This window comes from Solanum pennellii, chromosome 4 (genome assembly GCF_001406875.1).
Source record: "Solanum pennellii chromosome 4, SPENNV200".
NCBI lineage: Eukaryota > Viridiplantae > Streptophyta > Magnoliopsida > Solanales > Solanaceae > Solanum > Solanum pennellii.
This window is the reverse complement of record NC_028640.1, coordinates 13,360,589-13,386,514: the sequence shown is the minus strand read 5'-3', so window position 1 is coordinate 13,386,514 and position 25,926 is coordinate 13,360,589.

Sequence of the window (25,926 nt, the reverse complement as noted above, 5' to 3'; positions counted from 1 at the left end):
GAGTCATAGTGCATCGCTTGAGGACAAACAACGAATTTAAGTTGAGGGTGTTGATATACCATGGTTTCACGGTATTTGTAATGCTTTTTCCTTAAGTTTAGTGAGTGTCCAAAAGCCTTTTTGTATTGATTTTCTATGTAAGTTTCTCTTTATTTGCAGGAAATCTGTATAAAGATGAACGCGGAAGTTTTTGAGAAAGAACTGCAGAAAAGTTACAACCTACGGAGCTTGTGACGGTCCGTCGAGCCTATGACGGTCCGTAGGTGGCATCGTAGTGAAGTTGTTGAAGGAAGATGGGGAATTCTAACCTAACTGTTAGATTACAAAGTTCATGACGGACCGTCATAGCCACGACGGTCCGTCCTGCTTGTTCGTCGTGATGATCAAATAGTAGTCTCAGTACCCAAATTCCAAAAAGTTTAAGTGTTATGGAACGACGACCCTCGACGGACCATCGTGCTTGGAATGGTCTGTCATACCTATTCGTCGAGGGTAATGAAGAAAGAAGCAGAAGGATTTGTAAAGTAATGGATGACGGAGGCCATGACGGCCCGTTGTTACCACGATGGCCCGTCACGAGATCCGTCGACTCGAACACGTTTTGACAGAGTTTTAGAAATTAGAGTCCTTCTTTTATTAGGTTTTTTTATAAATAGTTGAAAAAACCTCGTTTTGGGGGTTAGACTCTCTTATAGTTAGAATTTTTGTTAGTAGACTCTTTTATGTGAGACTTTTGATTGTTAAACTTTTGGAGAATCTTTAGTCCTTGATTAATTTCAGTAATTGATACATTTTTTCTGGAATTGATTGTTGGTGCGTTTGTTGATTAATCAAGTGAACTTCTGGATTTTATTCTTTCTCATTGAAGTAAGTGCCTGAATTCTTATATTACATATATCAATATTGTGATTATGACTATGGGTAACTAAACTCCATAACAAGGGTTGTGGGAACCATGGGTGAATAATGAGGTAAAATCTAAATATAATAACTATTCTAGAATAGTGTCTTGCATGTATTGATAATTCTTTTGCTTAGAAGTCTTTTTAACGGATGGCCAACGTTAGAACTCGCATAATGCTACTTGCTGGACCAAGGAGGTAGATAATAGGAAAAGAATTATCAACATAGATTTAGTGTATACTATCTAATAGGCTAGTATTGATTGGTATGAGGTAATAACTTAGTCAAATATCGAATACAATGCTTAATATGAGGTAAAGGTAAGGGTTAGTATAGCAACACACGTAGCTGGACCAAGGTGCAGAGTGAAATTTTCAAGATGCCGGACCAAGGATTTAGAAATACATAACTTATCACTTTTCATGCAAGATACTAGGAAAGAATTGTTATAGTTAGAATTATCAAGTTAGGAACCTTTAGGGAACACTTAAACCCTAGTTACTTTTATTAATTATTAACTCCAAGGTTTGATTCTGTTAGTTGTTTACTTTAATTTAGTTTGTTATATTTATTAATTTAGTAATAAAAAACCCCCTCTTTTATTGTCTTTTGTTTTCTAAGGAAATAATTGACTAAATAATAGTAATAATAGATTAAAGTTAAGTCTGAACTATTTTCCTCGTGGGAACGATCCCAACCTCCTTAGTAGGCTCTTTACTTGATACGACATCCTTACTTCTTATCTGAGAAGTAATTTTGAGCGTATCAGGACTTCATGTCGGATTCAGTCTCCCATGTTGCACCCTCAACAAGATGGTTTTTCTAGAGGACGTTTATGGAGGCGACCTATTTGTTCCTCAACTTCATTACTTGGCGACTTAGGATCTGAACCAGAACCTCTTCATAAGAGAGGTGGTTCTCATCCACCCCTAAACCATCAATAGGCAGAATGGACACCGGGTCAGCAATGCATTTCTTGAGCATAGAAACATGAAACACTTGATGAAGTGAAGCTGGTCTATTAGGTAGTTTAAGTTCATAGGAAACTATTCCACCCTTTGTAACACTTCATAAGGGCCATCATACCGGGGACTTAACTTCCCCTTTCTACCGAATCTCATCAACCCTTTCATAGGTGAAATCTTCAGATACACATGATCACCAATTTCAAACTGAAGGTCTCCTCTTCTATTGTCGGCAAGACTTTTGCCGACTGTAGGCTATCTTTAGTCTATCTCTTATGATTTGAAGTTTCTCTATGGCCTCGTAGATAAGATCGGAACCAAGGATTGAGGACTCACAAACCTCAAAGCATCCAATTGGAGACCTACATCTTCTACCATAAAGAGCATAAAAAAGTTCCATGGAGATTCTCGAATGGTAAATATTGTTGTAGGAGAACTTAATCAAAGGTAGATGATCATCCCAACTTCCTTGAAATCAATAGCACAGGCTCTTAACATATCTTCAAGGGTCTGAATGGTATGTTCCGCTTGGACATCCGTCTGAAGATAAAAAGCGGTGCTAAGTTTCACTTGAGTACCTAAACCCTTTTGAAAAGATTTCCAAAAATGAGAAGTGAATTGGGAACCTCTATCCGAAATGATGGACAAATGAATCCCATGAAGACTCACAATCTCATTAATGTATGTTCTTGCATAATCTTAGCCGGTATAAGTAGAATTAACGGGTACAAAGTGGTCAGATTTTGTCAACCTATCCACATGAATCCATATTGAATCATTTTGCCTCCAAATTTGAGGCAACCAATTAACAAAATCCATATTGATGTAATCCTACTTCCATGTAGGAACATCCACGATTTGGGTTAAATAACCCAGTTTAAGATGCTCAACTTTAAACTGTTTGCAATTTGGACACTTTGCAACAAACTCTACTTTGTCCCTTTTTAAACCATCCCACCAGTAGACCTCTCTAAAGTCATGATACATTTATGTGGAACCCGTATGTATAGAATAATAAGAACCATGGGCTTCTTCTAGAGTTTGATTAATCAAATTCTCAACATCTGATACACATCTTCTCCCTTGGTACCTAATAACACCATCCCCCCTTGGGAGGATGACTCATTGAGCTTTCTAAGAATCGATTCCTTCAACTCAAACAATAGAGGATCAAAATGTTGCTTAGATTTAAACCCAAAAACTAATGATAACTCAGAATTATGATGGACTATAAAACTACCATTTGGATAATCTTCTAACCGCACGCCCAAACGAGCAAACCTATGAACATCTCTCACAATTTCATTATTAACTTCTTCCAAATGAGACACACTACACATAGTCATAAGACTCAAAGCATCCGCAACCACATTGGTCTTGCAAGGGTGGTAAAGGACACTCATGTCATAAACTTTCAAAAGAACTAAACATCTTTTACGTTGGAGATTCAACTCCTTTTGTATAAACACATATTAAAGTCTTTATGGCCAGTAAACACATCAACATGGACACCGTACAAGTAATTTATCCATATTTTCAAGGCAAAATCTAAAGCCTATAATTCAAGGTAATGAGTCGGATAATTCTTCTCAACAACTTTGAGTTGCCTAGATCCATAAGATATCACCTTGCCATGATTCAACAGGACACATCCCAAACCCACTCGGGAAGCATCACAATGCACTACAAAGCCTTAATTACCCTCCGGTAAGGTCAACACCGAAGCGAAGGTAAGCTTATCTTAAAAACTTTTTCACAAGCTTGTGACCACCCAAACATCACCTTCCTTTGGGTCGATGTTTTCAAAGGCGAAGCAATGAACAAAAAATCATTAACAAACATTCTTTAGTACCTGGATAGACCTAAGTTTCTTATTATATCGGTATGAGTCAATGGTCTAGGACAATTTCTAACCATATCCATCTTATTCGAATCAACCTCTACACACTAACCATAGATAATATTGCCAAGAAAATCAAACGACCTCAACCAACATTCACACTTGCGAAATTTTGCATAAAGTTGTTGTTCTTTGAGGACATGCAAGGCCAACTTCACATTACTCTAATGATCATTTTCATTTTCGGAGTATATCAAAATATCTCCATTGAATACAATTACAAATGACTAAAGGTAATCTCAGAAAATTCTATTCATTAAGTCCATAAAAGTTGCTGGGGCATTTGTTAACCCAAAAGACATAACTAGAAATTCATAGTGAACATATATAGCTCGGTAAGCTATTTTAGGAACATCTTTACCTCTTACCCTAGGCTTGTGATATCCCGACCTTAAGTCAATCATGAAAAAATAACTAAAACATTGGAGTTGATCAAAGAGATCATCAATCCAAGGGAGAGGAAACTTGTTCTTTATGGTGACCTTATTGAGTTGGCGATAATAAATGCACATTCTAAGGGACCCATCTTTCTTCTTGACAAACAAGATCTGAGTACCCCATGGATAAATAATAGGATAAATGAATCTTTTTTCTAGTAAATATTTGAGTTTGACCTTCAACTCTCTCAATTAGTTGGAGACATCCGATATGGAGTAATTGAAATAGGATTCGTATCTGGAAACAAGTCAATGCCAAAGTCAATTTCCCATTCAGAGGAACTCCTGGAAGGTAATTAAAAAAACCTCTGGGAATTCCCTCAATTCTGGGACTGACTCAATCGAAAAAGTTTAACATTCTAGATAATTAACCCTCACAACATGGTATAAACAACCATTGGCGATAAACCTACAAGCCTTCGAGCAAGAAATGATTTGAACCCTTGGCATATAATTTTCCCCATTCAACTCTAAAATGGGTTCATTTGGGAATTTGAACTTTATTACCCTTATTCTACAATCTATGAAAGCAAAACAATCATGAAGCCAATCCATACCGAAGATGATATAAAAATCAAACTTGTCAAATTCTACCAAATCAACAATAGTAACTCTATTGGGAAGCACTAAAGGAATATTTCCTATAAGCTCTTTTTGCACAGATTCACCCATTGGGGTGGAACCCGAAAAGGTTTCAATCAAAACACCGGGAAGTACATCAAACTTCTTAACAACCAAAGGTATAACAAAATAAAGGGTATCACCTAGGTCAAGAAAAGCATAAACATTAATAGAAAAGATTTGTAACATACTAGTCATAACATAAGGAGAGCTATCTTGTTCACCCCTAGCCTTGAGTGCATATAAATGATTTCTTTTTGGAACATTAGAGTCAGGACCACTTGATTGATCTTGGATATCCCCCTTTACTTTAATCATCACATTAGGACAATCCTTCACCAAATGTACACCTTTGCCACAACCATAACAACTATTAGTCTAAACAAATCATTCACCCACATGTTTGTTACTAAACTTACCACAAGTTGGCCTTTCTCTTGGTTGATCAACATTTGTCCCCTTTTAAGGTTTAGGAATAGAAACTCTATCATTGCTATTCTTGGAGAAATTTTAAGAGACTTTGTGAAAACAACTTCTTGAACTTAGGCTTTTCTGGAACATCAAGCTTACTCTTAGAATAACTACTTTCAAAAGACCTTGCCTTTTTAACTTCTCTGTTCCTCTTCCTTAGAAGACTCCCTTCTATTTTTTGTGCATGAACCATCAATATTGAAATATCCATATTGTAATGAAGTATAGTTGCATGTCATTCTTCTTCAATTTCTTCAGACACGCCCATTACATAACGGCCCATTTCATCCCTAGCATTGGAAACAAAAGAGGAAGCTTATTTGGAAAACTTAATGAAATTTAAGGAGTTTTTTTTAACAATCATACCTCTTTGAAGAAGGTTGATGAACTCCTCTACCTTAGATTCCCTTGGGAAGAATCTGTCAAGAAAGGCATTTTTGAAGATCTCCCAAATCATGGGTCCACCTCACCATTTGTCATGGTCGGAGAATTGACCAGAACTTGTTCATTTGCAGCAAATTGTACTTTAGGAGGAACTTGATTGCCTTGGGGATTAGCTCCTACATTCGCAAGCTCATCTCTTATTCTTCCCGCGGCTGTCCTTCTTGTATTCATCGCCAATTATCACAAGAATGAGATAAGATGCTAAAAGACACATAGTGTCAAAACATTAGAGGCAAGACATAGAATTATCAAGAAATGAGAAGTTCCCTAATCATCACACAGTCTCTTATCCATATTTCTGGCATGCTTCACAACAATGAACAAGACACTATATTTGTTTAGTGAGACATTGATCCTGAGGACATTCAACCTGTCTTTGATACCAAGTTTGTCACATCCGAAGAGCACCCCCCAGATGTAACGGGTGTTATCATCATCTCAGCCGATTCATATAATCCCTTAGTGTTCATCATAACATGTCATCAGTTAAAATTTGCAAAAAATTAAAAATTTTCATACTTATGTACATATTGAGGTGTACTTAGACCTCTCACTATAAGCTTACTTAGGTTTTACTTGTGGCAGCATGTTAACATACATATGTTATTCTAAAACTTGTCTCTAATAAAAATCATCTAAAGAGTATAAGTTGCACATAGTCAATAAAATTTCAAGATTCCACAAAGATATACTAGAATAGAATCCAAAGAACACAAAACGGAATAAAGAGAATTCTTAAAAACTAGTGTAAAGTCTTTATATGCTAGAATTGCAAAAAGATAGCACCCCGAACATGAGGACCTCCCAACACTTGGAGAAAGAGTTCCAAGCTTCTTCAATAAACCTTCTTAAACTTTAATTGCCGAATCCTATAGTTGTAGTAAAATAATGTAAGGGGTTAGTACGCCCCATGTATTAAGTATTGGTATATGCGCATACACATTTATGGACATGCATGAAAATGGTCATTTCTTTGGAAATCATGCTAAGTCATTTTCAAACCCTTTTGCACATACAATAGAGCATATATAAGATAAGGATAACAATCAACAAAAAGCATGTTAATAGTCAAACACATAATATCATAAAGTCAAATTAATATTTCATGCTCAATAGTTCATATCAACTTAACATGCAAAACACTCACCAATGATCTCATACCAAGCCTACAACAACAATGATCATGTGAAACCCTATAACCCCACAAAACCAAGTAAATAAGATAGGAGACCATAATTAAAGCTTTCCTTCACACAACATATATCATGAGTACTCATCAACTCATAAAAAAATTTAGGCCAAAAACATGTTTATCAACATAGCAAACATCATATAAGAGTAACATTAGATATCATAAGCATTCTACATTTCATATCATCTTATTACATAAGAACAATCTCCTAGGACTTCCATTATAGTAAACTTGTGCAATGTCTAGGTAAAGTCCCAAACCCTTACCTATATTAAGTAAAATCCTCAAGGAACCCTAATCAATGTTTATTACTTTTCTTTCATTTTACTTGAAGGAACAATAGCCTTGATCAATTTTAGACCATGTGAGCTAAACATGGAATCCGTTGTCATGAAACCCCACACCAAAAGAAGGTGGTCTACCAGCCAAACTAGAACCAAACATGACATAGATTTCTAGGTGGATCCACTAGCTAGTATCCTATGTTGTCTGTTGACACCCAATTTTGACCCTACACAATATATAATCAATCATCGAGCTTCTTAATTCCCAAACGATTTAGAATAATTAGTTTTATAAAATTCAAAATATTTTTCAAGTTTATTTTAATTAGTTGTCACTTTTTATTATTTTTAAATAATATATATCTTTACATATTATGCATATAATAAATATATATTTTATGATTATTCAAAAATCATCTCAAAAGATTGTCGTTCTATTAAAATCTTCAGACAACTATTGAGGATTAAATAAAAACTTATATTTTAGGTTAATTAGTTTATAATTAAATAATTATTTTATTTTTGTTAAGATTAAGAAGCTCATTAATTAATTTATATTAATTCATATTATTTAGTTATTACTGAAATCTTTACACCCATTTAGAGACCAAAGTTTTGGGACTTTATTGCTTTCAGCCCTATTATTTTTCTGCCAACAAGAAACCATTCCAAGCCCACTCAACTAACCTAACTCCCAGCCCGATTCTCCCTTATGATTCGACCCAACTCCTTTGTGTTTCTTTTTCTTCTTCATTGTTAACGTGTAGAGCCCCACAAAAAATAAATGAAACCCAGTCAAATAACCCAGACACTCGTCCAACCTAGCCACAAATTGATCCAATACCAGTCAAGTCGTCCTCTCCTTCCAACGTGTCTATATCCGTACAAGGACCGTTCGAGAATAATCTGTGTGTCCTCATCTCTTTGTTCTCTTGTCGTTGCGTGTAATCGAATGGCTATAACACTTTTTCCATTGAAGAATGGGACAAGAATCATACCATTCTAGCAGTAGCCTTTTCTTCTAGAGGGGAATTCAAATTTCAATTTTTGAATTCACCCCAAGGTACCTCCCGTTTAACCCCTCAAATTTTAACCTAGTTCGTCTCCTATAAATAGCCCCATCTTCTTATTTGTAAATGGTTGGAGAATAGTGAGATAGAGGTTAGAAAAAAACAGAGGAAAAGCTTAGGCGAAAACAGTGGTAATACACAAGAAAGATTCGAGAGTTACAGACGATCCATAGGCAAAAAATAAAAGTAGAATTTAGTGCGACAGTATTCATATATCTAAAGCATCTGAGTCCGTTGTTTGGAACTTAAATTTTGTCGAGATCTTTCGAAATTGGAGGTGGAGTCAGCTCTCTTTGCTCAGCTAGAGTTCCAGTATTACTGCCCGTAAAAATACTCCGCTTCCCCCTCTTTACATTCCTTTGTCTAGTTACGAAGTTTGAAATCGTCATTGTCGAGTTGGATGGCCCCTCTAAACTGGTGTACAGGTTGAGAGCAGTAAAGAAAGGCTGGAAATTAAGCCTTTTCAGCCCCAAAAGGGTCGAAACATGTTGATACCGGCTATATACACTTGTATACAGTCGGAATTACAATAGATAAGGGCAAACACATTAAAGCGCAGGTCGGAAAATATAGGAAATAAGGCTCAACGAAATGCAGACCCTGGAAGATCCCAAAATGGGTTGGATATGCCTTTTATTCAGCAATATATGGAAATGTATACGTACATTTTTGTAAAGGGCAATCGGCCAAAAATCTTAAGCCATTTCCAGCAGGTTTGGGGGGGGGAGCGTAAAAATGGGCCAAAGCTCAAATTTGATATTTTTGCCTATGCTTTTTATTTGTTTACTTATGATATTGACTTAACATTTTTGTGACTTGGTCTTAACTTAGTTAATTCCCATGGGATAGTCTTTTTTTTATATATATATTCAAAGGTTGAAGTATTTCTCTTTACCTAGTATATTTATTTTTTTTATACTTAGCTTTTGATTTTATCAGTCTTATCAACCACTTTAAGTCACTACCCTCCAAAAATGATCTCCCTCTTTCCCCCTAAAATGATTAATTAGAAAATGATAATAGTAAGAAATTAAATAAATTTTTTACTTAGTTATAATATTTGAAAAATATTTTAAAAGGTCATTTAGTCAAATCGCCGATCAACCGCGAGTTAACGGACATGCTGAGGGCCTTACACCTTCTCGAAATGTATTATTGAACTTCAAACCCTTTTTAATTAATTTTTATCTGTTTTAAATCTTTTGAAAATTAATTTTATGTTTTTGTTGATTTTTGCTAAAAATCTAGTGGACACTCTATTAATTCGAAAAATTGATTTTTCTAAAATCATAAGATTTTTTATATTGATTTCAAAACTTCATCGTTTTCTTATAACCTATATATTTTCGTAAAACAGAAATGGCGAATCTGCAGGGGATCAATTAAGTTCTAACCGTTAGATGTGACTGTTTGACTAATTGTTATTAGTTGTTAAAATGATGTTTGTACCAATTATGTTTAAATTTTCATAATCCGTCATTGCATTTCTTGGTATCTTCCTATATATATGTATAGTATATTAAAGGACGGTTTGCGGAACCGCAGCCGAATTTTTTATACTAAATTTCTTTCCAGAACGATCGATAATTTATTGGTTGGTCATGCGTCAAATGGTTGTCGTGTATTCCAACCTAAGTTGTCCACTTGGGTTCCCAGTTTCTCAAAGCCACTCTTAGTCAACTAGGATAGAGCTAAACAACATCCCGAATTTATATCATTTTGAACTAAAATGACCCAACACTCAAGGTGTCTTGGGTGCATTAGAGAGACAAACCTGAGTCCAAATCGGCCCACGGCCTAAGCGGACATTTATGTGTTTAATTTTGAAGGATGTATAGGTTGTTTGAAAAAATCAATGGCTAGTTGGGTAAGAATTATATTATAGTTTAGTTAAAGACAGAGTTTCACAAGCAACTAGTCTATCCAAAGATGCTGGCACCCGAAGATAACAATAAATGAAGAAAGAAGAAGGACCTTTTATGGAGGCATAATGTAGAGTCGTACCGCTGCATGGGTGATACGCTCAAATTTACTTCTCAAATAAGAAGTAAAGTGGTCGTGTCAAGTAAATAACCCAACTAGTGAGGTTGGGATCGTTCCCATGAGGAAAATAGTTTAGACTTCACTTTAACCTATTATTACTATTGTTCGGTCAATTACTTCCTTGGAAAGAAAAAATAATAAAAGGGGGGTTTCTATTTCTAAATGAATGAAAATAACTAACGAAATTGAAAGAGACACTTAACAGCTTTGAATATTGGAGTTTAATCAATTAATCAAAGTAACTAGGGTTTACGTGTTCCCCACAGGTTCATAACTTGATAATTCTAACTATAACAATTCTTTCCTAGTATCTTGCATGCAAAGTGATAAGTTATGCATTTCTAAATCCTTGGTCCGGCATCTAGAAAATTTCACTCCGCACCTTGGTCCTACGTGTGTTGCTATCCTAAACCTTATCTTTACCTCATATTAAGCATCGTATTCGATATTTTACTAAGTTATTACCTTGTACCAATCAATACTAGCCTATTAGATAGTACACACTAAATCTATGTTGATAATTCTTTTCCTATTATCCACCTCCTTGGTCCGGCAAGTAGCATTAAGGCGAGTTCTAACGTTGGCCATCCGTTAAAAAGACTTCTAAGCGAAAGAATTATTAATACATGCAAGACACTATTCTAGAATTGTTATTTTAGTTAGGTTTTACCTCATTATTTGCCTATGGTTCCCACAACCCTAGTTATGGAGTTTAGTTACCCATAGTCATAATCACAATATTCAAATATACTATATAAGAATTCATGTACTTACTTCAACGAGAAAGAGTAAAATCCGAAAGTTTGCTTGATTAATCACAAAAAATTACCAATAATCACTTGCAAGAATCTCAAAGTAATCAAGAATCTCACAAAAAGTCTAATGATAATCAAAAGTCTAACAATACACTGTGTAGTAATAAGGTGTCTAACAATACGGAGTCTAACCTCAAAAACGAGGTTTTTTCGAACTATTTATAGAAAATAAAAACCTAATTAAACAAGGACTCTATTTGCTTGTCAAAATGCGGCTGGGTCGACGGACCTCGCGACGGATCGTCGTGGCCACGAGGGACCGTCATGGACTCCGTCGTCCCATACTTGTGCAATTTCTTCTACTTCTCTCTTCATTACCCTCGACGGCAAGAATGACGGACCGTCATAGGCACAACGGTCCGTCGAGGGTCTTCGTTCCAAAACACTTTAACTCTTGGAATATGGGTACTGGGATTACTTCTCTGAACTTCATGACGTACCTGTAGGACGGACCGTCATAGACACGACGGACCTTCATGGACTCCGTAACCCTACACTTGGTAAGACTTCCCCATATTCCTTCGGCAGCTGCAGTACGCTGCCACCTGCGGACCATCACAAGCATGACGGACCGTCACAAGCTTCGTAAGTGGTCTCTTCTGCATTTCTTCGCTCAAAACCTCTGCATACATCTTTGAACAGATTTCCTGCAAATAAGGAGAAACTTATATAAAAATTAGCACAAAAAGGTTTTTTGACACACTAAACTTAAGGAAAAAGTATTAATAATACCCTGAAACCACGGTATATCAACACCCTCAACTTAAATTCGTTGTTTTTCCTCAAGAGACGCACAATGACTCAATACAAAATCTTTGTACAATAGTATCCATGTTTTATCCTTTGCAATCATTTGGCTATCAATTTCGATTAATATCATCATATCTATGCATCCTATCACTATCTTTTTTTTTCTTTTTTTTTATCCTATCGCTATTAGGCTTGAATGATGTGGGATCAGAACATGACACAGACTCACCATGCACTAACACCTATCATCTTCAATTTCTCACCGAGATGCTAATATTTCCGGTATTGCAACGAGTGTCCTCACTTTGAAACAAAATCCTCATTTTTCACGCAATGATTTTAGTTTGAGTAAAAGGATTACTTTTCAACGCTCGCTCTTAGAACAACGTCACAGTCATTCATACCTATTTCCATAAGCTTGCCCTTATTTTCACTGCCTTAAGTTCGCTATACAACCCTTAGGATCACGATAGGACTTTCTTAGCTTGTAACATAGGCTCAGAGTCAGGTAGGGTATATTTAGGTATACTTTAGTGACTTTTTTCCCTCCTTGACATATCGGCTAAACATACCATTTTCTATCATTTTATATCGCCCAGTTTCTCATATTCTTTCACCTTGCTATTTTCTCTTCTTTCTTCATTTGCGTACGTGACTCTCTTCTTTTCTTGCTTGTATTTCTTGTATATTTTTCTTTTTCTTTACTTATCTTTCAACTAATTCTTGAGTCACTTTACTTTTGTTCTTTCTTTCTCTTTGGTCTCTCAAACCCACTTTCCAGAGCATTCCTCATAATAGCCACCCTCAACTCATGGCTTTGCCATGAGTCAAGGTACACATTACCCAAAGTTGTGTCAGGGCCATAACGAAGGTTGTTTATTGCATAAGACACCCTCAACTTATGCTTTTGGCATAAGCTGAGGTGCACATGTCCAAGGAGGGAACAGGGCCAACACATTGTTCCCAGAAAAGATCAGTTGGGGTGCAAAAGAAAGGTCTAATTTAAGCTCAGATCATTTGGATCAAAGAAGGATAAATTTCATTTGGTTTTCTTTTATTTAAGCTAAAAATAGGCTATATTGAATAAGGGCATATGATCCTTTCCTAATTATCTATTACAGCTTACTTTTAGCAGGACTAACCAGGCAAGTTCTAGCTCAGTAAAAATAGTGGACTATTCAAATCTTCCTCACACTCACTTGACATCTCATCACTCTACCAGATTATCAGACACCTAGTTCGAATTTTAGACTTAGGGTAATGCAATGAAGTACCTCTATGTCATGCTTAGAGCCACACATTTATCAGTTACTATGCCTAGTCATGCATCATTTTCCAATTTATCAGGATATCATTTTAGCCATCATGCTCCAGAATTAAACTATGTACAAAAGATAAAGACATGCCGGTTCAACAGAAAAAGTAATCAGTCTTTTGGGGAAAAAGAACACAGGCAAGAAAACCCCAAAAGAGAATAGTGAATTGGGCTATTCAGACTTCACCCTAGCACTCACTTTCCATTTGCCCCACCCCCAACAAAAAAACATGCAATTGTCCCCAATGCATAAAAAATTTAAATACTAGAGTGGGAGGTGAAGCAAACCTGGGGCGAGAACCACTAACGCTTAGCAAGCTAGTGGGTCCGGTTGCCCGGAACCCACGTCTTCTGTAATCTGGACACCCTCAGTGGTGTCCTCAGCAACAACCGCACTATCAGCAGTGCCTCCTGCTATCTCCACAGTTCGGGAGCTAGACGCCCCAGCTGCTAACACTCCTGCTCTCATCTGGTGCGCCTCCTCCTCAGCAAGTGAGCCTCTCCTCGCAGCCTCCATCTCATGTCGCTCCTTCTTCCGTGCTCGCGCCTCGTCCTCTGCTCGACTCGTACGCCTCTTTGCATGCTCTCAAGGGGGAGGTGGTGGAATCTATGAGGTGGCGAATAGGGCCGCAAACACTGTGTCTTTAGCAGGGTCGACAGAAGGGTCCTAAGACTCAGGCACCCTAGCCTCTAAGATCGTGTTGATATCTGCACGAAGATTGTCGACCGCAGCCTGAAGAGTTGACATATCCACCGGAGGGGCTGGCCGGGCTAGCACCCTCAACTCAAAGGCATCCAGGCGCTGGTGAACCTCAGCGATCTTCCGCTCTGTATACTGGACCATTTTCTGCTCCAGTCGCTCTTCTGCCTCGGTAATAGACCCCTGCATCCACGGCTGGATATGATGCAGAAGTGTGGCCATTGGCGCCTCTAATTTTTGGACCCTAGCAAGCGGGACCAGCGCGGGTAGAGGGGCTCTGCGAGAGGAGCTCGGGGCAGTGCTACTACTCGGGATAGACTCGACCGGGGTAGTGTCAGTGGACGCCGCCTGCGTAGTCGTGCGGGTCTGGGCTACCGTATCAGCAAGATCGTCAGCAAGTGGGGGCAGCTCTGGACGGGGCCCTCTGCGTTGGGCCAACTCATTAGCCTCATCTCTAATGAGGCGATGTCAACAGTGCCCATACGGGTCTTGAGCTGATCTACATGCCATATAGGCACACCTGCGAACCTGGAGAGAGAAAAGATCATGCACGGGAAAGGGTAAGTAGCTGTGACCTTGAAAACCCTCTCGTGCATGACTGCCCGTAGAAGCCACGCAAAATCCACCTCGAACCCAGCTATTATCGCCGCAATCAACAGTGCTCGATCCCATGTAACGATATTATCAGCGGCTGTGGGGGAAAGGCACTGGCGGACAATCAACCACAAGAACTTCGCCGTGAAGGTTAGGTTTGCCTTCTTGATGGCCCCCTTTGGCTCGGTCACCCAGTCGGCACCCTCTCCATCAACTGAAAAGTGCAGGGCCATCCACCTCTTGGTGGTCTCTCTCAGCGATGGCTCGCGCAGGAACTAGCCATCTATAACAAGCTGCCATCGGTAGTCAAACCCGGTAGTGAGAGGGGTCCGAGTAGAATCAACACCATCACTGTATAGAAACCGGCGGATGGCAGGCGGGGAAATGTCGACCTACACGCCCCGTACTCGAACCTACTCCAATGGGGCCTGTTTGGCGGGGGCAGCCCACCTATCAATCTGTGATGGCAGAGTCGCTACGTAGGATGCATAGAACTCTCGGACAATTTTTTCACTGTAACGTCCCAACGGACGTGCTGTGCACTCCAGGCGACGCCTGGTGAAGAGATTGTGGATCTCAGGCATTGTCGAGAGACTCCCTGTAAGGACCCGCCTCTCCAATGTGAGTGTTCGAGTCATAACTCGTTTGTCTTCAGGATCTTGGCGTTGGAGTAGACTTGAAATTGCCCATCGACACACCACCGGTTGGGCTGGTCAGTAGCCGAGGTGAGGGCTTGAGCTGGTGAACCATATGTGGATTCCGAACTATCAGCCTCATCAGTCGAGGCCGACGCTGCAGCGGTGGCGGGTGCGGGAACCTCAGAAGAACCGGAGGCTTCCTCCGACCATGAGTTATGACTCACTCCGCACCTTGCTCCGGCATCTAGAAAATCTCACTCCGCACCTTGGTCCGGCTACGTGTGTTGCTATCCTAACCCCTATCTTTACCTCATATTAAGCATCGTATTCGATATTTGACTAAGTTATTACCTCGTACCAATCAATACTAGCCTATTAGATAGTATACACTAAATCTATGTTGATAATTCTTTTCCTATTATCTACCTCCTTGGTCCAGCAAGTAGCATTAAGGCGAGTTCTAACGTTGGACATCCGTTAAAAAGACTTCTAAGCGAAAGAATTATTAATACATGCAAGACACTATTCTAAAATTGTTATTTTAGTTAGGTTTTACCTCATTATTTGCCTATGGTTCCCACAACCCTAGTTATGGAGTTTAGTTACCCATAGTCTAATAACAATATTCAAATATATTATATAAGAATTCATGCACTTTCTTCAATGACAAAGAGTAAAATCCGAAAGTTTGCTTGATTAATCACCAAAAATCACCAATAATCACTTGCAAGAATCTCAAAGTAATCAAGAATCTCACAAAAAGTCTAATGATAATCAAAAGTCCAACAATACACTGTCTAGTAATAAGTTGTCTAACAATACGGAGTCTACCCTCAAAAATGAGGTTTTTTTGAACTATTTATAGAAAATAAAAAACTAATTAAACAAAGACTCTAATTGTTGGAAATCTGTCCAAACGCGGCTGGGTCGACGGACCTCGCGACGGATCATCGTGGCCACGACGGACCGTCATGGACTCCGTCATCCCATACTTGTGCAATTTCTTCTGCTGCTCTCTTCATTACCCTCGACTGCAAGAATAACGGACCGTCATAGGCACAACGGTCCGTCGAGGGTCTTCGTTCCAAAACACTTAAACTCTTGGAATATGGGTACTGGGATTACTTCTCTGAACTTCATGACAAACCTGCAGGACGGACCGTCATAGACACGACGGACCGTCATGGACTCCGTAACCCCACACTTGATCGGACTTCCCCATCTTCCTTCAGCAGCTGCACTGCGCTGCCACCTACGGACCGTCACAAGCATGACGGACCATCACAAGCTTCGTAGGTGGTCTCTTCTGCATTTCTTCGCTCAAAAACCTCTGCATATATCTTTGAACAGATTTCCTGCATATAAGGAGAAACTTATATAAAAATTAGCACAAAAAGGCTTTTAGACACACTAAACTTAAGGAAAAAGTATTAATAATACCGTTACACCATGGTATATCATAGGGATTGGTTATTTTGTATCCCGTTTTACCTATTATGTATCCCCATTATGTTCTTTTCATAAAAATTGTATAATTTAGCTTTTGAGGCAATGAAATGTTTCAAATTACGTATACATCCCTCAAATAGCTAGGCCTACCCTTGGCACAAAAAGGTCACATATTTGTTTAGAACGCGCAATATTTGTTAATATGTTATAACTGCTTATGTGACTATGTTGCTTTATCTGGAGATATTCTAGCTCACTCTTCTTCAAATACTTTTTAGAACCTAGAAGCACAAATATCAAGTCATTGTCAAAAGGCGTCCAAATACTTTTCGAGCCTTAAGTTTCCCAAAAAAAAATTGAATCTAGCTTCATTTTTTAATATTACTCTCATATAAGAAGAAGATTCATCATTACAAATTAAAAGAGATTCAAGTGGGTTAAACTACGTAAGACCTGAATTCTCCATTTTGAGATATGTAGGCAGTATTTCAAGGTTCCGTCCCTATATTGAGAAATTTTATCTATTTCAACTCTTACAAGGAAATTAGAGTTACATCTCGTTCAAAAACCAGAAGTAATACAATGAAATATACGGCCGACTTTGTCCAGACTCAAGTCGACATTTGTTATTCATTAACCCTAAAATCAATAGACAAATTTCTGGCTATTAAGTCATCTTTCTATATACGTGGGATAATTAAATCTTCAATTAAGCAACTCTTATGTGTTTACAATAATGTTTATGATATTTTGTATTAACTATCATCGACACAGACTAACACATTTGTCTTTGAGTTGTTTTTCTTTGTCAGGTACTCAAAACTGATCGGTGTTGTGAAAATGACTAAACATTCATACTTCATGAGGTCCAAAGACCCAAAAGATTCCTTCTCCGACCAATGTTTTTCAAAAGGCAAGGCAATTATTGTTTAAACTGTTGAGAATATTGATAGAATTAAATTATTAGGAATGAGCCTACCATTGATGAGCAGAACAAGTTGATTGCACAATTGTTTCAACAAATTAGGGAAATGAGGGCAGAGATGGATAAGATCAAAGATTTGACGAATCTGGCTATCATTACTAATAGTCCTACTCTAGACAACGAGAGGCCTCCATTCCATTTTCCTACTTTAGATCCAACGTCCGAACATTTCCCAAAAAAATCAACCACCTCTACAATTCAAAAACCTTCCATCGTTGACTTAACCACCCCTAACCCACATCATGCTAGTTCCTCACACCAAAAGTCACGTACTTCTCAAAGTCCAGATATCAACATTCTCAAGAATTTTCCTCTCAATCATCAAATTCCTACTCAAATTGTCCAAAACATACCTACTAATCAACCCAAACTTCTAAAAACCACATTTCATATTCAAATATCACCTAATTCGTACCCTCCTTTTACCACACATTTTGAACCCTAACATTCTGAGAAGAAGGAAAATGAGTGGATTGTCAGGAAAGGAAAAGCTAAGCAACACATCAGAGAGGAAGTCATGAATGTAATGAAGGAATATGACACACTCCAGACATTGTAGGGTTCAATTATGAAGATTTGTGTCCTCATTCACATTTTGAGCTACCAAAAGGTTTTAAAGTATCAAAGTTTGATGCATTTAGTTGAGTTTAGAATCCTTTGACGCATTTGAGGTCTTATTGTGATCAACTCATTGGAGTTGGGACAAAATGAGGCTTTGCTAATGTGACTCTTTAGTCGAAGTCTAAAAGAAGAAGCTTTGGAATGGTTTATTTCTAAAGAAATCAAACACTAGCAAAGTTGGAACTCTTTGTCTAAACTCTTTATTGAGAGGTTTTGCTATAATGTAGAACTCATTCCCAATCAATACTCTTTGGAGAGAATCAAACAGAATTCTACTAAAAGCTATCGCGAGTATGCCTAAGGTTGGAGAAGAGAGGCCTCAAGGTTTAGTCCTCCTATGATCAAGAAAGAAATTATTGAAGTCTTCGTGCATATTCAAGAGCCTGAGTATTACAGGAGGATGTTACTCATTTTAGGAGGAAAGTTCAGTGAGATAGTCAGAATTGGTGAAGCTATTGAAGATGGTCTTAGCACCACAAAAATCATCTGAATGACTCCCCAAGATGAATCTCGTGATCATTAAGGAGGAAAAGATAAGATTTTTCTTTTATCTAATTTGAAGCGAACAAAAAATCAAAGAGACATGCAGGTCTTTATGTCCGAAATCCTTTACCATCAAAAGACTACTCTTTTGCTCCACAAAATCCTTACCCCATCCAACCAAGTTACCAATCTCCACCAACAAATCATCCAGATTACCGAGCTCCAGTTCTAAATTACTCAAATGATCAATCAAGTTACCAATCTGCATTCCAAAATTACCCAAATTCCCCCAATAGCTACAAAGCCCCACAATATAAAAATTTCCAAACACCAACACCTACTCTCCATAATCCTAAAAGTTACCATGAAGTACCTCGATCTGCACGAAATGGGTACAATCTTTTTATCAGTAAATTTTGAATGAACTTTTTTGAGTTTTAATCCTTTGGTCGAAAGTCAAACCTGACTTTTTGAAAGGTTGAAAGTAGCTGGTCTTATACAAACAATTGACCCAAAAAATTCAGTGTCAATTCTAGAATTAACATGCCTAATATCCATTGTGCTTACCATTTTGGAGGTGCTGGACATAGCACTGAATATTGCATCAACTTGAAGCATAAAATTCAAGACTTGAATGATCAAAGAATTTTCAGTCTTCAAACTTCACTTTCGATGATGATTCACTATTGAATTGTGGAGGATTCACTATTAACATGATTGACCTAAGGTCTCAAGCACCTCTCCGTCGAAACGCCAAAAATCATCGTCAAGTTCCTCTACCTCTCTCAACAGGATAATTAGGATCCTTCCCGTCCGAGATTCAAGAAGAAACCATCTTGGATTTTCACACCGCTAATTGAAATTCGGACAATGTTGTTTGAGAAATTGAGTGCAGCTGGTATTATTCATCTAGTTGGGCTCAAGCTTGTTGATACTACCTCAAAATTTTACCGAGCCGATCGAGTGAGTGCGTACAATTACAACACTGTTGGACATGAAACTGAATACTGTATCAATTTAAAACACAAGATACATGACTTGATTGAGAAGAATGTGGTCAAGTCTGTTGTACCTAATGCCAACAGTAATCCTCTAACGAACTATGAAGGCCCCACTATCAATATGATAGAGACGGAGGATGAGTTGTGTAAGGTAAAGGCGGTAGTTCTGGCTAGTACTAACAACCTTGAGAAAGTTATAGCTTCTCCGAGTATAATTTAGAAACACAATTTTATGATCATGAAACCTAAAAAAGCTTTTTCTTTTGTGTCAAGAGCGGGTCAGAACATGAAGGAGATTAATCATGTTCCACAAAAGTCTTTGGCTCATTTACGCCAATCCATTTTAGTAGAAGAATGTTCTAATAATAAAGGTCTTAGAGAAGGAATTGGGGGTCTTTTTGAAGAATGTGGTGATGTGCCCAAGAAGAAGATTAATAGATTATGCATACGAGATACCGAGCCAATAGAGCAAGTTCTTTAATTGGACTTCAACTAAGCTCTTTATCTCTCGCTCAACTTGACATACAAAGATGCATCTTATGTTATTTTTAAAAATGGTGGTAGTTCAAATGAGGCTTGGGACCCACCCTTTATGCAATTTTACTTGTTTATCTTTTAAGTCCCCCTGTAATATTTTGGAAAAGGCAAAATGACTCATTTTCATGGCAAAAATTCGTATTTCCTTGTTTTCAATGAAAGCCTCTTATATCTTGAAAATTTATTTTGCTTGCTTTAATTTTTCTATCTAACAATATTTATTTTTGGTTTTAGTAAATATTTTTTTTTATATAACCGGTCAATATCATGTCATGTCACGAGCTTAATGAAAAAAATAAGGTAGATGAAGATGAGTCATAAGAGTATGATGATGAGGTCATGATATTCAAATGACTTGTCAAAGATCTGAAACAGTTTGAGACTCAGGGTAATTCTAATCTAGATGATACAGAAACCAAAAATCTAGAAAAGTATGAATGTGCAAAGAAGTAAGATTCAGCGTCAATATTGGAGAAGTCCTTAAAAGCGAACTCAACAATATACTTTGGGAATACATCGAAGCATTTGTTTGATCCCACGTCGTGATTAAATATACACATTCATCTCAAGTTGTCAATCAATGCGATGTTATAAAGAGTTATGATATCTGAAGGTTCAAAGTTTCCTTTTTCTTTCCCTCTAATTAAATCATTTGTTTGTAATTATTTATATTCTTTACTTAGAAATTTATCTATTGTAATTAACTATGTATGACATTAATTCTCAAGAATGAGATGCGTAGGTGGCCTATGTCGGCCTCGATCACCCCCATTTATCCCTTTGAATATCCTTGCATTTGAACAACGTTAGACCTGAATTCTCAATTATGGGATACATAGGCAGTCTATCTCGGCCTTAGACGGTTTCTTTGTATGTTTCTTATTGTTGTTAAACTTTGAGGGGGAACTACGTTTGACCGGATTCTTCCCTCAACATGATACATAGGCACCACAACGGCTTGGTCATATCTCACTTAAGATTTCTGTTTTCCTTTACAATAGAAAGCGGGACAGAAATTTTTGAGGGGAACTCAAAAATTCAAAAGAAGAAGATCTCCCTAACAAGTCAAGACTGAAGTTACCTTGAGAATCGTAACTAGGACAAATTTTGTGAGAGGATCTAAATAATTCCATGATTTTTCTCACCAACGGGTCAAGATATGCCAAGACAGTTATGTAAGACAATTTTTTTTAGGATGACCTCAAAAATTTTAATCTAGGTTTCATCAGATGTTTAAGATATCTTTGAATAACTCAAGCATGATCAGGATTTCAGAAGTAACTTTAATTGATCCCCAAACGTTGTTTTTAAAGATCGGAAGTAAACTTTAAAAATCTTTGACATTTCAAGATTCATATCGTCAAAACTTCAACATCTTCAGAATAACTACGACAAGGTGTATAATAGATCTCGTTATATCAACCTCAAAGACGTTCATCAAGCTTGATGTGACAAGGTACCTGGCAGTGACATTTTCAGTTACAACTTTTTTTTAACCCTTTTGTCCTAAAGATTCACCTATTTATTTCAAATATTATGCATAAATGTTTTTTCTTGTCCATCGAGAAACAAGAGATAGGAGTGATGAAAAGAAGATAGCAAGTCAAGGAGCAAGCATTTGAAGAAGTCAACACAGATCAGTTTGTTTTAAAAGCTAAAGTATTTTGTGGATGCAGGAAAGTCATTAAAGTTTTTCAGAAGAAAAAAAAGAGTTGACAATATGAGAGATAACACCTAGTTCAGATTTCTAGCAAGCATAAGCTATAATTGAGTGCAAATGTTCAAATATGAACAAGTGAAAGTGTGACTCTCACCATGTAGAAATATCTATAATGACATTAAAGAACAATTTTTTTTAGCATCATGAGTATTTGAAGAAGATTCACAAATCTCAGAGGGATATTTCTACAGTATTATCAAATGAGATAATACCACCATGCAGAAGGACATCACCGTCATTTGATCGATGGAATATCATCATCCTACAATGGATCAATAACATCCTATAAATGGATCAAGGTCATCCAATCAATGGATCATCAATGAAGTATCATCATCCTATAATGGAGCGTCAACATCATCCTGCCGATGGATCATAAATCATTGTCCTATCAATGCAGCATCAATGTCATCCTATCAATGGAGCATCAACATCATCATACCAATGGATCATCAACGCAACAACATCATCATCATCCTATCAATGGATCATCAATGAAGAATCATCATCCTATCAGTGGACGATCAACATCATCCTGCCAATCGATAAACATTATCCTACGAATGGATCATCAACGAAAAATCATGATCACTATCCTATCGATGGATCATCAATGAAGAATCATCATCCTATCAACGAATCATCATCATCCTAGCATGTAGTAGAATTCTCTGACCAATGAATCAACATCATCCTACAAATGGATTATCATCTTTCTATCAATGAAGCATCATTTTTCAATCATATCAAGTCATCATCTACTACGTCAAAATCGACAGAGGCTGACGTTAGTATATTTGCCAAGACATCCACCTCGTTACACTTGAATAATGATCGAGCCATCCACCTCGTTACAGTTGGAACATTATCGAGCCATCCACATATTTATAGTTAGATAATGATCGAGCCATCCACCTCCTTATAGTTGGAACATTATGGAGTCATCCATCTCGTTATAGTTGGATACTCATTGAGCCATCCACCTCGTTATAGTTGGAACATTATCGAGCCATCCACCTCGTTACAATTGGATAATAATCGAGCCATCCACCTCATTACAGTTGGAACATTGTCGAGCCATCCACCTCATTATAGTTTGATAATGATCGAGCCATCCACCTCGTTATAGTTAGGACATTATCGATCCATCCACCTCGTTACAGTTGGATAATGATCGATTCATCCACCTTTTTACAGTTGGATATTCATCGAGCCATCCACCTCTCTATAGTTGGATATCCATCGATCCATCTACCTAGTCAAAGTTGGAAAATCATCAAGTCATCCACCTCGTTACAGTTTGATATCCATCGAGCCATCCTCATTGTTACATTTGGATAAATATTAAGCTAGGTATCTCGTTGAAAAGACCACCGAAATTTGCCATGCAATAAATAAGCGTTGACATCTCTGAATATTCAGCAAATCATGAGTTGTAACGGACATACTGTGTTCGAAAGCGACATGTACTAAACATATTTATGTGACATCTTTCACAACAAGACTAACAGAAGAGCATCGTAAGATATACTACTACTTTTCCAGTTACATTTTCTACTAACAAGTTGTTTCATTCGCTGTCGAGAGCATCCAAGAGGATGACTTATCAAGTCAAACCGCAGTCCGGACTTCATCAACAACAACGCAACACAATGTGAAACTTTTGTTAGCAGCAAACTGAAACATAGTCAAAAGAGGTCTGTCAAACTTTTAGAACGCGAGCAGAGGAGCGAATTCCACCACAATCAAACCGCACCCATATCAGAAGGCATGTGCGTATTTCTTTAGGTCTGTCATTTTCAGTGTCGCATCCAAAAATTTTATATCAATCGGAAGCAAGATTTCAATGTGAGTGACAATAACGCCAAGAGATTTGGAAATTATGTCTGTGTAGGTTCTTAATTATGGGTTTGAAGCGTGCCACATTCATGGATAAAAGGTTACAAGCCTCCTTTTCATACTTGATTTTATTTGTCACTTGTCATAACCGAAGGTTATCTAGCATAATAGATTTTCTTCTCAACCGATGGAGTCGACCTACAGACATCCTAATTCCTGAAGATACAAGGATATTTAGGCGAGCTCAATATTTAAAACTCGGATGTACTCCAATGTTTGCTCTTACATCTTATTCCAGAGCATTTCAATCAATTCATAATTTGGTATCGAGATGGTTTTGAAATCTTTCAAAATTGTGTGTTAGATCAAGAATATCGAACGAAAAGTGTCTTGAATTCTCATATAGCCTGAGATATGTAGGATTCCCACTTTCGGTGTTCGGCCATAATTCTTAATGTGAGTACCAACTCCTTTTTCCAAAAGATAAAGATGTGGTCGATCAAAATTGTATTGGACAATTTCATATTCCTCGAATTTCTTGAATTAATCCAAGTAAAATGAGCGACAGTTGTTGACACCCAATTATAACCCTACATAATATAAATCAATCATTGAGCTTCTTAATTCCCAAACGATTTAGAATAGTTCGTTTTATAAAATTCAAAATATTTTTCAAGTTTATTTTAAATAGTTGTCACTTTTTATTATTTTTAGATAATATATATTTTCCCATATTATGTATATAATTAATATATTTTATGATTATTCAAAAATAATCTCAAAAGATTTTAGTTTTAGTAAAATATTTAGACAACTAGTATGGTTAAAATAATAACTTATATTTTATGTTAGTTAAATTATAATTAAAATAATTATTCAATTTTATAAAGATTAAAAAGATCATTAATTAATTTATATTAATTCATATTCTTTAGTTATTAGTGAAATCCTTAAACCCATTTAGAGACCAATGTTTTGGGCCATTTTTTCTTCCAGCCCAATTCTTTTTCTGACAAAAAGAAACCATTCCCAGCCCACTCAAAAAACCCAAGTCCCAGCCCAATTATCCCATATGATCTGACCCAACTCCTGTGTGTTTCTTGTTCTTCTTCACTATTAACGTGAAGAGCCCAAAAAAAATAAATGAAACCCAGTCCAACATCCCAGAAACTTGTCCAACACATCCACAAATCGATTCAATACCGGTAGAGTCGTCCTCTCCTCTCATTGTGTCAATCTCCATACAACGACCGTTCGAGAATCGTCCGCGTGTCCCCATCTCTTTGCTCCCTCTTCCTTGTGCGTAATCGAACGACTGTTAACATTTTTTCCGTTGAAGAATAGGACAAGAATCGTACAATTCAAGCAGTAGCCCTTGTCTTCTAGAGCGGAATTCAAATTTATGTTTTTGAATTCACCCCAAGGTCCATCCCGTTTCACCGCTCAAATTTTAAACTAGTTCTTCTATAAATAGCCCCTCTTGTTATTTGCAAAAGGTTGGAGAATAGTTAGATAGAGATTTGAAAAACTAGAGGAAAAGATTTGGGAAAAACAATCGTAATACTGAAGAAAGAATTAAGAGTTAACGACCATCTATAGGCAAAAAATAAAAGTAGAATTTAGTGTGACAGTATTCATATAGCTAAAGCATCTGAGTCCGTTGTTCGGAATATATATGTTGTGGATATCTTTCAAAATAGGAGGGGGAGTCAGCTCTCTTTGCTCAGCTCGAGTTCCAGTATCGCTGCCCGTAAAAAGACTCTGCTTCCCCCTCTTTGCATTCCTTTGTCTAGTTCGGAAGTTTGAGATATTCATTGTCGAGTTAGACGGCCCCTCTAAATTGGTGTATAGGTTGAGAGCAGTAAAGAAGGGCTGGAAATCAAACTTTTGTAGCTCCGAAAGGGTCAAAACATGTTGATATACCATCTGTATACACAGGTATACAGTTAGAATATGCAATAGATATGGGCAAAAACGTGAAAGAGCAGGTCGGAAAATACAGGATATAAGGCTCAACGAAATGAAGGCTCTGGAAGGCCCCAAATATGTCGAATATGCCTCGTATTCAGCAGTATATGCAAATGTATATGCAGATTTTTCTAAAGGGAAACAGTCCCAAAATCTTAAGCCATGTCCAGCAGGCTTGGGG